This window comes from Myiozetetes cayanensis, unplaced genomic scaffold (assembly GCF_022539395.1).
Source record: "Myiozetetes cayanensis isolate MyiCay16 unplaced genomic scaffold, myiCay2020 scf5-8, whole genome shotgun sequence".
In the NCBI taxonomy this organism is placed as follows: Eukaryota; Metazoa; Chordata; class Aves; order Passeriformes; family Tyrannidae; genus Myiozetetes; species Myiozetetes cayanensis.
This window is the reverse complement of record NW_026087742.1, coordinates 2,875,505-2,889,708: the sequence shown is the minus strand read 5'-3', so window position 1 is coordinate 2,889,708 and position 14,204 is coordinate 2,875,505.

The following is a 14,204-nucleotide window of genomic DNA, read 5'->3' as shown; positions in this document are numbered from 1 at the left end:
CCACACCACGGCGTGAGCCTTCAGGCCCTGCGAGTCCTCACCCAGACTTGGTGAAGTGTTGAAGTGTGAACTGATTGCTGGGAGTAAGGATGTGTCTGGTAAGTGGCAGTGCTGCCACTGAGCCGCTGTTTCTGGAGAAGAGGGCCCTGTCTGACAGGCAGCAGGCAGTGGACACGGCTCAGTTGCCACGTCTGCTATGGATGGGCACAGAACTGGACAGCTGTGCTTCTGGGAACAGTGGTGGCTCGTGGCTGAGGTGCTGCTGCTGGAGAGGGCAGTCAGTGGTGGTGTCTGCTGCTGGGCAGATGGCCGGGAGCGGGTCATATCCAGGGAGCAGTGCAGGCAACATGAGCAGGATGTTGGAGGACGTGGGATTTCCTTGGAAGTTCACCTGTTTGTTAGCTCTCCTCCTGTGGCTTGGAGTCTCTTTGGTAGCTTGTGCCCTGTGTCAGGTGGTGAGGTTTCTTTGGTTTGGTTTTGTTTCTCTCGATCAAATGAAAAGGGTGGGTCTTACCAGGAAAGATTCAGGAGGTTTTCAGAAACGTTGGAGAGAGGTTGTCTAATGTTGGCGGCAGTGAATACATTTGATAAGCTGTGGGGTTCTGCAGTTCAGTTGTTCTAAATTAGGCGATTACCTTAGTGAGCAATTGGAGTCATTATACAGTGCGGAGTGCAGAAGGATTTTTTCTGTCAGATTTTTTCTGTGATGGTTTTTTAGTGTCTTTTAAAGCTCTCCTACAACCTCTCCACCAGTGTGCTTTGCTGCACTTGCTGTAGGGGCTGGAGGTGTTTGCTCTCTGCTCGGTCGGTCCCCGCCTTCCCCTGAATTCCCTGGCACTGCAGGTAATCGCAGCTCATCTTGGCTTTTCTGGGGCCCTTGCTGAAGGGTTTCTAAGTGTGGCCCTGAGATTTTCTGGAGTTGGACTTGACTGCTGTTTCAGGACATGCCTCACTGGGCCGTCTGTGTTTTAACACTTGCCAGGGCAGGAGAATTGCAGCAGAAGAAAGCCAAGGCAGCCCAGAGCCTGGCCTAGGCAGGTCCAGGCCTCTGGCAAGCCCAGGGCTGTCTGCTTGGCATTGCTTGTGCCCAGTTCTGGTCTCGCACTGTCTGCTCAGGGCTTGTTCCTCACCGTTCAGCTGCAAATGAGAGGGGAGCCAGAGGCAGAAAATGCCCCTGCTGCTGGGGCTGCAGTGTCTGTGGTGCCTGGGGGCTGGGCAGGACTTGGCCCTGCTGCCTGCATGCTCTGCAGTGCCCAGGGAGGGATCCCAGAGGTCACCCCCATGTCTGCTGTGTGTTTCAGAGCACTTGTTTCATTCCTGCATTCCTTTAGTTGATGTTTCCTCAAAATTTGAATGTGCTGTAGAGTTTTTAGCTGACAGCTGTTGCTTTCACAGAGAGATTTTCAAGTGAGAGAAGAGGTTTGGGAATTTGTTGCAAGAATAGTTTAGAGATTCAGCAAGCCAACCCTGAGAACGCTTGGGATTGTTGGCACTTGCCACTAAAGGTGGACTATTGAAACTCTCAGACGTCTGAGTTTAGGTGCCAAGAAAAGAAGCTTCCTGTGTGGATCTAAGTTGCTGTGTGGTACTTTCTTGGTTTTCGGTACATGATGTAACAATATGTAATCTATGAGAGTGTTTTCAAAACAATTCACTTAATTGAAAGATTTATAAAATTGGGGTGGTTTTCAGGCTGCGTGTGTGTCTGTAAATGTACGTGCACGCAACCGAAACATAAATGCACTCTCGTGGAGGTGAGTGGGATCCGGTCTGATCCGAGCTCTGGTTTAAGGGGCTTTATCAGAAATTCTGATTCCTTAAAGCGTAAGCACTGTGTGAGAGTCCGGCTGTGGAGGATAGAGATGAACTCCAAAGATGTGGTTTTGGTGCTCTCCTGCCTGCCAAGCATTGTTCTAATTCTGCTCTAATTCTTAGTTAGTCTACACGGGGAAAGTGTATACTGGGCCGGGGAGTAAAAGTGAAGCTAATTAATCCTCACTTTTTCACCCATTTCTTTGGCGTGATTGGTGGGGGAGGCTGCTTCGTGTTCTTGAATGGCAGGAATAAATTCTCTCGGTCAGTTTGCAGTGGGAGTAAAGAACAGCCTCTTAACTTTTGGTCCCTATGTGTATTAATTCACCAGACAACAAAACACGGCTCTAAGAATATTGCTCTACTCTGCAGTGAATCGAGGTATTTTCAGTCCAGCTGCTTTAGCCCAGGCTGCAGTTTTATGGCCTCTTGTCCATCAAGCCAAGAGCTCCCTGTCTGTCACCTGTGCACTTTTTGTGCTCCACTTTGTGAGAAGAGGGGAAATAGAGTTCATTAAGGAGATAGATAGAAGGCACTAAAAATGTGAATGAAGTTTAAATTCAGCCCTTCTTAAATTCAGTCTGCTGGAGGGAGGGAGGAGGGAGGAGGGTGCAAGGACCAGCACAGGATCAGAGCCTGCCGAGGCTCAGCCGGGGAGGGTCTGCAGGAGCCAAAATGCCAGCTGAGGGCATTCCCCAGGGACTCCCAGATCCTGACATCTCTGCCCAGGTAAGGAAAGCTGACAACTTTGCACGGCTGTGCCATGCCAAAGCACGCTCCTCTCCAAAAGCCAGCAACTAGGGAGAACATCTGGGGAGCAACGGGAAGAAAAACTGCTGATTGAATTCACAGGTGGGTTTTCAAATGCATTTTATCCAGGCTGGGATTTTCCCTACCTGTCCACCAGCGATTGGCCTCGTTTTTACCCCGAAATGTCCATTCCGTCCCCAGCATGCCCCTTTTGTCCCCTCCAGAATATCCCCCCCCTCCCCCGTCCTCCCTCCAGTCCGTTGTGACGCCCCGGGAGCCCGCAGGGGCGGGCGGAGCCTGGGGTGGCCCGAGCCCGCAGCTCCCGGTGCCGCCGGCTTCTCGGGAATGCCAGCGGGACACAGATCCCTGCGGCGGGCCCACGCTGCCGGGCCCCCGGGAGGGGGGGGCTGCGTAAGTCCTCGGACGCCACACTCAAGATGGCGGCTCCGTGACCGGAAACTCTAAAGGCCACACTCAAGATGGCGACGCCCTCACCGGAAGTCGTCACGGCCCAAACTCAAGACGACACCGCCCTCACCGGAACGTGCAGAGCCACAACAAAGATGGCGGCCAGCGCGCGAGCAGTGGAGCATAGGGAGCCAGCATAGGGAGCTTCAGTCTTCTAAAATTAGAGTCTGGAGGCGAGTGGAGTTCCTGCTCCACACCTCAGGACTAGTGAGGGATTTATCTTCCTCTGCTTCTCCTTTCTCCCTGTTTCCCTCCCCGCTCCGTCGTTCGGTCGGTTTGGATTTTTATTTTCAACAAAGGGACCCCCCTGTGTCCCCAGTTATGGGTTAACAAAGCTAAAATGGGAAATGTAGAGGAAGGAAAAGTGTGGGGGTAAAACTGAATGTTATTTGTAGGGGAGGGAACGACCCGAGAGAGGTAATGTGAGGCCATCAGCTCTGGGCAGGTAAGGAAAGCTTTGGGGGTAAAACTTGAGAAACTCTCAAGGATAGAAAATGAACCTTTGGAGGTAAAAATGAGTTAATCAGAGGTGTGCAGGAAGAGAAAAGTTTAGGGGTTAAATCTGAGGGGATCTCTGGGAGAGAGAATGAAGATCTTGTCTTAAAAATTAAAAGAGGTGATCAGTTGTGGCTGCCCAGGCGGGTTTTGGGGCTTAAAAAGGAGTTTGATTCTCTGCAGGTCAGTGAATGCAAATGTGGAGGTGATCAGCAGTGGAGAGGAGGGGATCATTTTGGGGTCAGACCTTGGGCAGGAACTGAACTCAGGAGCTCAGCTGCTCCTGCCCCAGAGAGCATCAGTGAAAGCAGCACTATTGCCCTGGCGTGTGCCCACTGCCAATTGTTCACCCAACACAATTCCAAAGCAAGTGTTGCTTCTGTTTTAAGAACTGAAAATAACTTGAAAGCCAAAGAAATCACCATTTCCTTGGTCTTGTTTCCTTTTAGATGGTGGAATTGCCAGTCTGTCCGTGAGCTGAGCTGTGGCTGCAGGGCACTGTCAGGTATTGTTGGCTGTGAGTTCCTGCTCTTCTCCCCGGGAGATTGGAAATCCTTCTCAGTTAGGTTGCAGAAATCTTTTCTGAAGCCTTTTGCTGATAGATCTCCTCTTTCTGCCTTGGGATTTACAGCTGTTCCACCCTGGAGAGGGTCAGGAGCAAGGCCCTGAGATCAAAGGGACCCCCCCTTTTGTCCCCAGAGACCTACAGGGGACAGAATGGACACTCTGGGGTCATATCTGTGTTAGTATGTAGGGGACAGAATGAACATTTTGGGGTTAAAATGAGGGAATCAGTAGTGGACAGGTGGGGAAAATATTGGACATAAGTCTTGAGGCTGTCTGTAGAGGGCAGGAAATATTTTGGAGGGAGATTGGTTGTTCCTTTGTGCTGCACTCTGTACTCAGTCGTGGGTCAGCTCCAGAAATTTCCTTGGGCAGCTACAAAAATGATCTCTGAAAAGTGGGAAAATCCCACTGGCAAAATGCAGAGGAACAGGTATTCTGAACCTCTCCTGCCTCTTACAGAGCAAACGTGGTAATCCCAGGTCTCTCTTGGAAAAATCTATGACCATAAGGTTTCCCAGGAGAAAAAAAAAAACAAGGACAGAGATGAGGGCATGTGCTCCTAATGAATAAGGATTTGATGGGTGCAGGAATGATTCGTGTGTGTTTTCCACTCCCCTTTTTATTCCCGGAATAACCTTAAAATTATTCCTTTAAGAGACCGACCAAACTGGAGAATTTGAATCAGAGAGGAAGCGATGCACAACAAATGCAGGGAGAAATGGTGGAATGGTGATGGAATCCTGCAGTGGTTCGGGTTGCAAGGGACCTTAAAGCTCATGCAGCCCCACTGCCTGAGCAGGGACACCTTCCCCTACGGCACGTGTTCGGCGGGAACGCTGCGACATGTGTTCCGGTGGGAACGCTGCGGCACGTATTCCGGTGAGAACGCTGCGGCACGTATTCCGGTGGGAACGCTGCGGCATGTGTTCCGGCGGGAACGCTGCGGCACGTGTTCCAGCGGGAACGCTGCGGCACGTGTTCCAGTGGGAACGCAGCAGCATCTCCACCAGGGTTAACCAGTCTACTTCATGCAACAGTGCCTGGGCTTCAGCTGCATTATGGGTGGGATTGGAGGGCACTTGCTGCATTTTGGTCCGATGTGTAACCTGTGGAATGGGTGTGTTTCCTGGGAGAAAACATTCTGGAGTGGCAGAATGGTTGCCACAGACACCACGTGAGTGCCACACCACGGCGTGAGCCTTCAGGCCCTGCGAGTCCTCACCCAGACTTGGTGAAGTGTTGAAGTGTGAACTGATTGCTGGGAGTAAGGATGTGTCTGGTAAGTGGCAGTGCTGCCCACTGAGCCGCTGTTTCTGGAGAAGAGGGCCCTGTCTGACAGGCAGCAGGCAGTGGACACGGCTCAGTTGCCACGTCTGCTATGGATGGGCACAGAACTGGACAGCTGTGCTTCTGGGAACAGTGGTGGCTCGTGGCTGAGGTGCTGCTGCTGGAGAGGGCAGTGGTGGTGTCTGCTGCTGGGCAGATGGCCGGGAGCGGGTCATATCCAGGGAGCAGTGCAGGCAACACGAGCAGGATGTTGGAGGACGTGGGATTTCCTTGGAAGTTCACCTGTTTGTTAGCTCTCCTCCTGTGGCTTGGAGTCTCTTTGGTAGCTTGTGCCCTGTGTCAGGTGGTGAGGTTTCTTTGGTTTGGTTTTGTTTCTCTAGATCAAACGAAAAGGGTGGGTCTTACCAGGAAAGATTCAGGAGGTTTTCAGAAACGTTGGAGAGAGGTTGTCTAATGTTGGCAGCAGTGAATACATTTGATAAGCTGTGGGGTTCTGCAGTTCAGTTGTTCTAAATGAGGGGGTTCTCTTAGTGAGCGATTGGAGTCGTTCTCCAGTGCGGAGTGCAGAAGGATTTTTTCTGTCAGCTGATGGTTTTTTAGTGTCTTTTAAAGCTCTCCTACAACCTCTCCACCAGTGTGCTTTGCTGCACTTGCTGTAGGGGCTGGAGGTGTTTGCTCTCTGCTCGGTCGGTCCCCGCCTTGCCCTCGGTTCCCTGGCACTGCAGGTAATCACAGCTCACCTTGGCTTCTCTGGGGCCCTTGCTGAAGGGTTTCTAAGTGTGGCCCTGAGATTTTCTGGAGTTGGACTTGACTGCTGTTTCAGGACATGCCTCACTGGGCCGTCTGTGTTTTAACACTTCCCAGGGCAGGAGAATTGCAGCAGAAGAAAGCCAAGGCAGCCCAGAGCCTGGCCTAGGCAGGTCCAGGCCTCTGGCAAGCCCAGGGCTGTCTGCTTGGCATTGCTTGTGCCCAGTTCTGGTCCCGCACTGTCTGCTCAGGGCTTGTTCCTCACCGTTCAGCTGCAAATGAGAGGGGAGCCAGAGGCAGAAAATGCCCCTGCTGCTGGGGCTGCAGTGTCTGTGGTGCCTGGGGGCTGGGCAGGACTTGGCCCTGCTGCCTGCATGCTCTGCAGTGCCCAGGGAGGGATCCCAGAGGTCACCCCCATGTCTGCTGTGTGTTTCAGAGCACTTGTTTCATTCCTGCATTCCTTTAGTTGATGTTTCCTCAAAATTTGAATGTGCTGTAGAGTTTTTAGCTGACAGCTGTTGCTTTCACAGAGAGATTTTCAAGTGAGAGAAGAGGTTTGGGAATTTGTTGCAAGAATAGTTTAGAGATTCAGCAAGCCAACCCTGAGAACGCTTGGGATTGTTGGCACTTGCCACTAAAGGTGGACTATTGAAACTCTCAGACGTCTGAGTTTAGGTGCCAAGAAAAGAAGCTTCCTGTGTGGATCTAAGTTGCTGTGTGGTACTTTCTTGGTTTTCGGTACATGATGTAACAATATGTAATCTATGAGAGTGTTTTCAAAACAATTCACTTAATTGGAAGATTTATAAAATTGGGGTGGTTTTCAGGCTACGTGTGTGTCTGTAAATGTACGTGCACGCAACCGAAACATAAATGCACTCTCGTGGAGGTGAGTGGGATCTGGTCTGATCTGAGCTCTGGTTTAAGGGGCTTTATCAGAAATTCTGATTCCTTAAAGCGTAAGCACTGTGTGAGAGTCCGGCTGTGGAGGATAGAGATGGACTCCAAAGATGTGGTTTTGGTGCTCTCCTGCCTGCCAAGCATTGTTCTAATTCTGCTCTAATTCTTAGTTAGTCTACACGGGGAAAGTGTATACTGGGCCGGGGAGTAAAAGTGAAGCTAATTAATCCTCACTTTTTCACCCATTTCTTTGGTGTGATTGGTGGGGGAGGCTGCTTCATGTTCTTGAATGGCAGGAATAAATTCTCTCGGTCAGTTTGCAGTGGGAGTAAAGAACAGCCTCTTAACTTTTGGTCCCTATGTGTATTAATTCACCAGACAACAAAACACGGCTCTAAGAATATTGCTCTACTCTGCAGTGAATCGAGGTATTTTCAGTCCAGCTGCTTTAGCCCAGGCTGCAGTTTTATGGCCTCTTGTCCATCAAGCCAAGAGCTCCCTGTCTGTCACCTGTGCACTTTTTGTGCTCCACTTTGTGAGAAGAGGGGAAATAGAGTTCATTAAGGAGATAGATAGAAGGCACTAAAAATGTGAATGAAGTTTAAATTCAGCCCTTCTTAAATTCAGTCTGCTGGAGGGAGGGAGGAGGGAGGAGGGTGCAAGGACCAGCAGAGGATCAGAGCCTGCCGAGGCTCAGCTGGGGAGGGTCTGCAGGAGCCAAAATGCCAGCTGAGGGCATTCCCCAGGGACTCCCAGATCCTGACATCTCTGCCCAGGTAAGGAAAGCTGACAACTTTGCATGGCTGTGCCGTGCCAAAGCACGCTCCTCTCCAAAAGCCAGCAACTAGGGAGAACATCTGGGGAGCAACGGGAAGAAAAGCTGCTGATTGAATTCACAGGTGGGTTTTCAAATGCATTTTATCCAGGCTGGGATTTTCCCTACCTGTCCACCAGCGATTGGCCTCGTTTTTACCCCGAAATGTCCATTCCCTCCCCAGCAATGTCCCTTTTGTCCCCTCCAGAATATCCCCCCCCTCCCCCGTCCTCCCTCCAGTCCCTTGTGTCCCCCCCCACCCCCGCCGTGAGTGACGCCCCGGGAGCCCGCAGGGGCGGGCGGAGCCTGGGGTGGCCCGAGCCCGCAGCTCCCGGTGCCGCCGGCTTCTCGGGAATGCCAGCGGGACACAGATCCCTGCGGCGGGCCCCCGCTGCCGGGCCCCCGGGGGATGGGGGGGGCAGCGTAAGTCCTCGGACGCCACACTCAAGATGGCGGCTCCGTGACCGGAAACTCTAAAGGCCACACTCAAGATGGCGACGCCCTCACCGAAAGACGCCACGGCCCACACTCAAGATGGCGACGCCCTCACCGGAAGTCGTCACGGCCCAAACTCAAGACGACACCGCCCTCACCGGAACGTGCAGAGCCACAACAAAGATGGCGGCCAGCACGCGAGCAGTGGAGCATAGGGAGCCAGCATAGGGAGCTTCAGTCTTCTAAAATTAGAGTCTGGAGGCGAGTGGAGTTCCTGCTCCACACCTCAGGACTAGTGAGGGATTTATCTTCCTCTGCTTCTCCTTTCTCCCTGTTTCCCTCCCCGCTCCGTCGTTCGGTCGGTTTGGATTTTTATTTTCAACAAAGGGACCCCCCTGTGTCCCCAGTTATGGGTTAACAAAGCTAAAATGGGAAATGTAGAGGAAGGAAAAGTGTGGGGGTAAAACTGAATGTTATTTGTAGGGGAGGGAACGACCCGAGAGAGGTAATGTGAGGCCATCAGCTCTGGGCAGGTAAGGAAAGCTTTGGGGGTAAAACTTGAGAAACTCTCAAGGATAGAAAATGAACCTTTGGAGGTAAAAATGAGTTAATCAGAGGTGTGCAGGAAGAGAAAAGTTTAGGGGTTAAATCTGAGGGGATCTCTGGGAGAGAGAATGAAGATCTTGTCTTAAAAATTAAAAGAGGTGATCAGTTGTGGCTGCCCAGGCGGGTTTTGGGGCTTAAAAAGGAGTTTGATTCTCTGCAGGTCAGTGAATGCAAATGTGGAGGTGATCAGCAGTGGAGAGGAGGGGATCATTTTGGGGTCAGACCTTGGGCAGGAACTGAACTCAGGAGCTCAGCTGCTCCTGCCCCAGAGAGCATCAGTGAAAGCAGCACTATTGCCCTGGCGTGTGCCCACTGCCAATTGTTCACCCAACACAATTCCAAAGCAAGTGTTGCTTCTGTTTTAAGAACTGAAAATAACTTGAAAGCCAAAGAAATCACCATTTCCTTGGTCTTGTTTCCTTTTAGATGGTGGAATTGCCAGTCTGTCCGTGAGCTGAGCTGTGGCTGCAGGGCACTGTCAGGTATTGTTGGCTGTGAGTTCCTGCTCTTCTCCCCGGGAGATTGGAAATCCTTTTCAGTTAGGTTGCAGAAATCTTTTCTGAAGCCGTTTGTCTGCCTTTGGCTGACAGATCACCCTCCTTCTGCCTTGGGATTTGCAGCTCTTCCGCCCTGGAGAGGGTCAGGAGCAAGGCCCTGAGATCAAAGGGACCCCCCTGTGTCCCCAGAGACCTACAGGGGACAGAATGGACACTCTGGGGTCATATCTGTGTTAGTATGTAGGGGACAGAATGAACATTTTGGGCTTAAAATGAGGGAATCAGTAGTGGTCAGGTGGGGAAAATATTGGACATAAGTCTTGAGGCTGTCTGTAGAGGACAGGAAATATTTTGGAGGGAGATTGGTTGTTCCTTTGTGCTGCACTCTGTACTCAGTCGTGGGTCAGCTCCAGAAATTTCCTTGGGCAGCTACAAAAATGATCTCTGAAAAGTGGGAAAATCCCACTGGCAAAATGCAGAGGAACAGGTATTCTGAACCTCTCCTGCCTCTTACAGAGCAAACGTGGTAATCCCAGGTCTCTCTTGGAAAAATCTATGACCATAAGGTTTCCCAGGAGAAAAAAAAAACAAGGACAGAGATGAGGGCATGTGCTCCCAATGAATAAGGATTTGATGGGCGCAGGAATGATTCGTGTGTGTTTTCCACTCCCCTTTTTATTCCCGGAATAACCTTAAAATTATTCCTTTAAGAGACCAACCAAACTGGAGAATTTGAATCAGAGAGGAAGCGATGCACAACAAATGCAGGGAGAAATGGTGGAATGGTGATGGAATCCTGCAGTGGTTCGGGTTGCAAGGGACCTTAAAGCTCATGCAGCCCCACTCCCTGAGCAGGGACACCTTGCCCTAGCCCAGGTTGGCCCTGGTCGCAGCTGGATATGGAAGTGCTGGAGGTGTTTAGGGAATGCTGCTAGTTTTTCCCCCACCTCTGGCCATCGGGTCCTTCAAAAGACTAATTCACCTCTTCGCCCAGGGAAAAAGGCTGGAGCAAGAGGTTCCAAAAAGAACGGGGCTTTCTGCACGACAAAACCCGGGAGTGCCCGATCCTGCCTGGAAGGAGGGGGGGGTGAACGGGCGGTGGGCGCCGCCATGAAAGGAGCCGAGAGGCAGGGACTTGTCCGTACAAGGAGTGTCGGGGCGTGCCCATGGCCAAAAAAGGTAAAGGAAGGGTGGGGATATGCCCGAAAAAGGCGCATGTGGGGCGGGGCTGCAGCCATAACAAGCGAATGAGGGGCGGGGCTAGCGCCATAAAAGGAAAGTGCGGGGCGGGGCTAGCGCCATAAAAGGAAAGTGTGGGGCGGGGCTAGCGCCATAAAAGGAAAGTGCGGGGCGGGGCTAGCGCCATAAAAGGAAAGTGCGGGGCGGGGCTAGCGCCATAAAAGGAAAGTGCGGGGCGGGGCTAGCGCCATAAAAGGAAAGTGCGGGGCGGGGCTAGCGCCATAAAAGGAAAGTGCGGGGCGGGGCTAGCGCCATAAAAGGAAAGTGCGGGGCGGGGCTAGCGCCATAAAAGGAAAGTGCGGGGCGGGGCTAGCGCCATAAAAGGAAAGTGCGGGGCGGGGCTAGCGCCATAAAAGGAAAGTGCGGGGCGGGGCTAGCGCCATAAAAGGAAGGTGCGGGGCGGGGCTAGCGCCATAAAAGGAAAGTGCGGGGCGGGGCTAGCGCCATAAAAGGAAAGTGCGGGGCGGGGCTAGCGCCATAAAAGGAAAGTGTGGGGCGGGGCTACCGCCATAAAAGGAAGGTGTGGGGCGGGGCTAGCGCCAAAAAAGGAAGGTGCTGGGCGGGGCTAGTGCCATAAAAGGAAAGTGCGGGGCAGGGCTACCGCCATAAAAGGAAAGTGTGGGGCGGGGCTAGCGCCATAAAAGGAAGGTGCGGGGCGGGGCTACCGCCATAAAAGGAAGGTGCGGGGCGGGGCTACCGCCATAAAAGGAAGGTGCGGGGCGGTGCTACCGCCATAAAAGGAAGGTGCGGGGCGGGGCTACCGCCATAAAAGGAAGGTGTGGTGAGGGGCTATAACCAGAAAAAGAGGGGGTGTGGGGCGGGGCTACCGCCATAAAAGGAAGGTGCGGGGCGGGGCTGGGGCCATTCAAGGAAGGTGTGGGCCGGAAAGGGTGTGGTTTGTAAGGAAGTTTTGGGGGCTTAAAATGGAGTTTGATTCTCTCCGGGCAGTGAATGCAAAATATTGAGGTGAGCAGGGGTGGACAGGAATGGAAAATTTTGGGAGTTAAACTTGGGATGCTCTGGTGGGTAGAGACTGAGTCTTTGGAGGTAGATTGAGGTTGTCAGCAGTGGAGAGGAGGGGATCATTTTGGGGTCTCCCTTGGGTTGCTGCTTTGTCCCGTGGCTGCAGCGAGGCTGAGCCCTGTCCCTGCTGTTTCAGGAGCGTCCCGGGGCGGGGGCTGTGCGGCAGAGAGGGCAGGGGGGGCTGTGGAGCTTCCCCGGGGGGCGCGGGGGGTCCTTTGCAGGCGGCGGCGCTGTGGGGGCTGCAGTACCGGCCGTGTCCGCCAGGCGGAGACTGCGGGGCAGGTACTGCGGGACACGGCCCGGGGTGGGGAGGGGGCGCCGCGGGTGGGACCCCCTGCGGGGGGGGAAATGGTGCCCCTGAAATGGGGGCCTCTGCTGGGCTATTGCACTGCCACCCCTCGTGTTTGGGGATGAACCCTCTGGGGAGCCATGGGAACAGCAGGGTGAGAGCCAGGAGCCTTTGACTTCCACAGAGCACTGAATTTCCCTCTGCTCTCTTTCAGGACAGAACAAAGCATTGAACTGGGAGAAGTTCTGCCAAATCTTTGGGGTGTGTGCAGCCACAGGGAAGAGGCTCCAGCCTTGATGCCCCAGAGAGCATCAGTGAAATCAGCACTATTGCCCTGGCGTGTGCCCACTGCCAATTGTTCACCCAACACAATTCCAAAGCAAGTGTTGCTTCTGTTTTAAGAACTGAAAATAACTTGAAAGCCAAAGAAATCACCATTTCCTTGGTCTTGTTTCCTTTTAGATGGTGGAATTGCCAGTCTGTCCGTGAGCTGAGCTGTGGCTGCAGGGCACTGTCAGTATTGTTGGCTGTGAGTTCCTGCTCTTCTCCCCGGGAGATTGGAAATCCTTCTCAGTTAGGTTGCAGAAATGTTTTCTGAAGCCTTTTGCCGATAGATCTCCTCTTTCTGCCTTGGGATTTGCAGCTCTTCCGCCCTGGAGAGGGTCAGGAGCAAGGCCCTGAGATCAAAGGGACCCCCCTGTGTCCCCAGTTATGGGTTAACAAAGCTAAAATGGGAAATGTAGAGGAAGGAAAAGTGTGGGGGTAAAACTGAATGTTATTTGTAGGGGAGGGAACGACCCGAGAGAGGTAATGTGAGGCCATCAGCCCTGGGCAGGTAAGGAAAGCTTTGGGGGTAAAACTTGAGAAACTCTCAAGGATAGAAAATGAACCTTTGGAGGTAAAAATGAGTTAATCAGAGGTGTGCAGGAAGAGAAAAGTTTAGGGGTTACATCTGAGGGGATCTCTGGGAGAGAGAATGAAGATCTTGTCTTAAAAATTAAAAGAGGTGATCAGTTGTGGCTGCCCAGGCGGGTTTTGGGGCTTAAAAAGGAGTTGGATTCTCTGCAGGTCAGTGAATGCAAATGTGGAGGTGATCAGCAGTGGAGAGGAGGGGATCATTTTGGGGTCAGACCTTGGGCAGGAACTGAACTCAGGAGCTCAGCTGCTCCTGCCCCAGAGAGCATCAGTGAAATCAGCACTATTGCCCTGGCGTGTGCCCACTGCCAATTGTTCACCCAACACAATTCCAAAGCAAGTGTTGCTTCTGTTTTAAGAACTGAAAATAACTTGAAAGCCAAAGAAATCACCATTTCCTTGGTCTTGTTTCCTTTTAGATGGTGGAATTGCCAGTCTGTCCGTGAGCTGAGCTGTGGCTGCAGGGCACTGTCAGGTATTGTTGGCTGTGAGTTCCTGCTCTTCTCCCCGGGAGATTGGAAATCCTTCTCAGTTAGGTTGCAGAAATCTTTTCTGAAGCCGTTTGTCTGCCTTTGGCTGACAGATCACCCTCCTTCTGCCTTGGGATTTGCAGCTCTTCCGCCCTGGAGAGGGTCAGGAGCAAGGCCCTGAGATCAAAGGGACCCCCCCTGTGTCCCCAGAGACCTACAGGGGACAGAATGGACACTCTGGGGTCATATCTGTGTTAGTATGTAGGGGACAGAATGAACATTTTGGGCTTAAAATGAGGGAATCAGTAGTGGACAGGTGGGGAAAATATTGGACATAAGTCTTGAGGCTGTCTGTAGAGGGCAGGAAATATTTTGGAGGGAGATTGGTTGTTCCTTTGTGCTGCACTCTGTACTCAGTCGTGGGTCAGCTCCAGAAATTTCCTTGGGCAGCTACAAAAATGATCTCTGAAAAGTGGGAAAATCCCACTGGCAAAATGCAGAGGAACAGGTATTCTGAACCTCTCCTGCCTCTTACAGAGCAAACGTGGTAATCCCAGGTCTCTCTTGGAAAAATCTATGACCATAAGGTTTCCCAGGAGAAAAAAAAAAACAAGGACAGAGATGAGGGCATGTGCTCCCAATGACTAAGGATTTGATGGGTGCAGGAATGATTCGTGTGTGTTTTCCACTCCCCTTTTTATTCCCGGAATAACCTTAAAATTATTCCTTTAAGAGACCGACCAAACTGGAGAATTTGAATAAGAGAGGAAGCGATGCACAACAAATGCAGGGAGAAATGGTGGAATGGTGATGGAATCCTGCAGTGGTTCGGGTTGCAAGGGACCTTAAAGCTCATGCAGCCCCACTCCCTGAGAAGGGACACCTTCCCC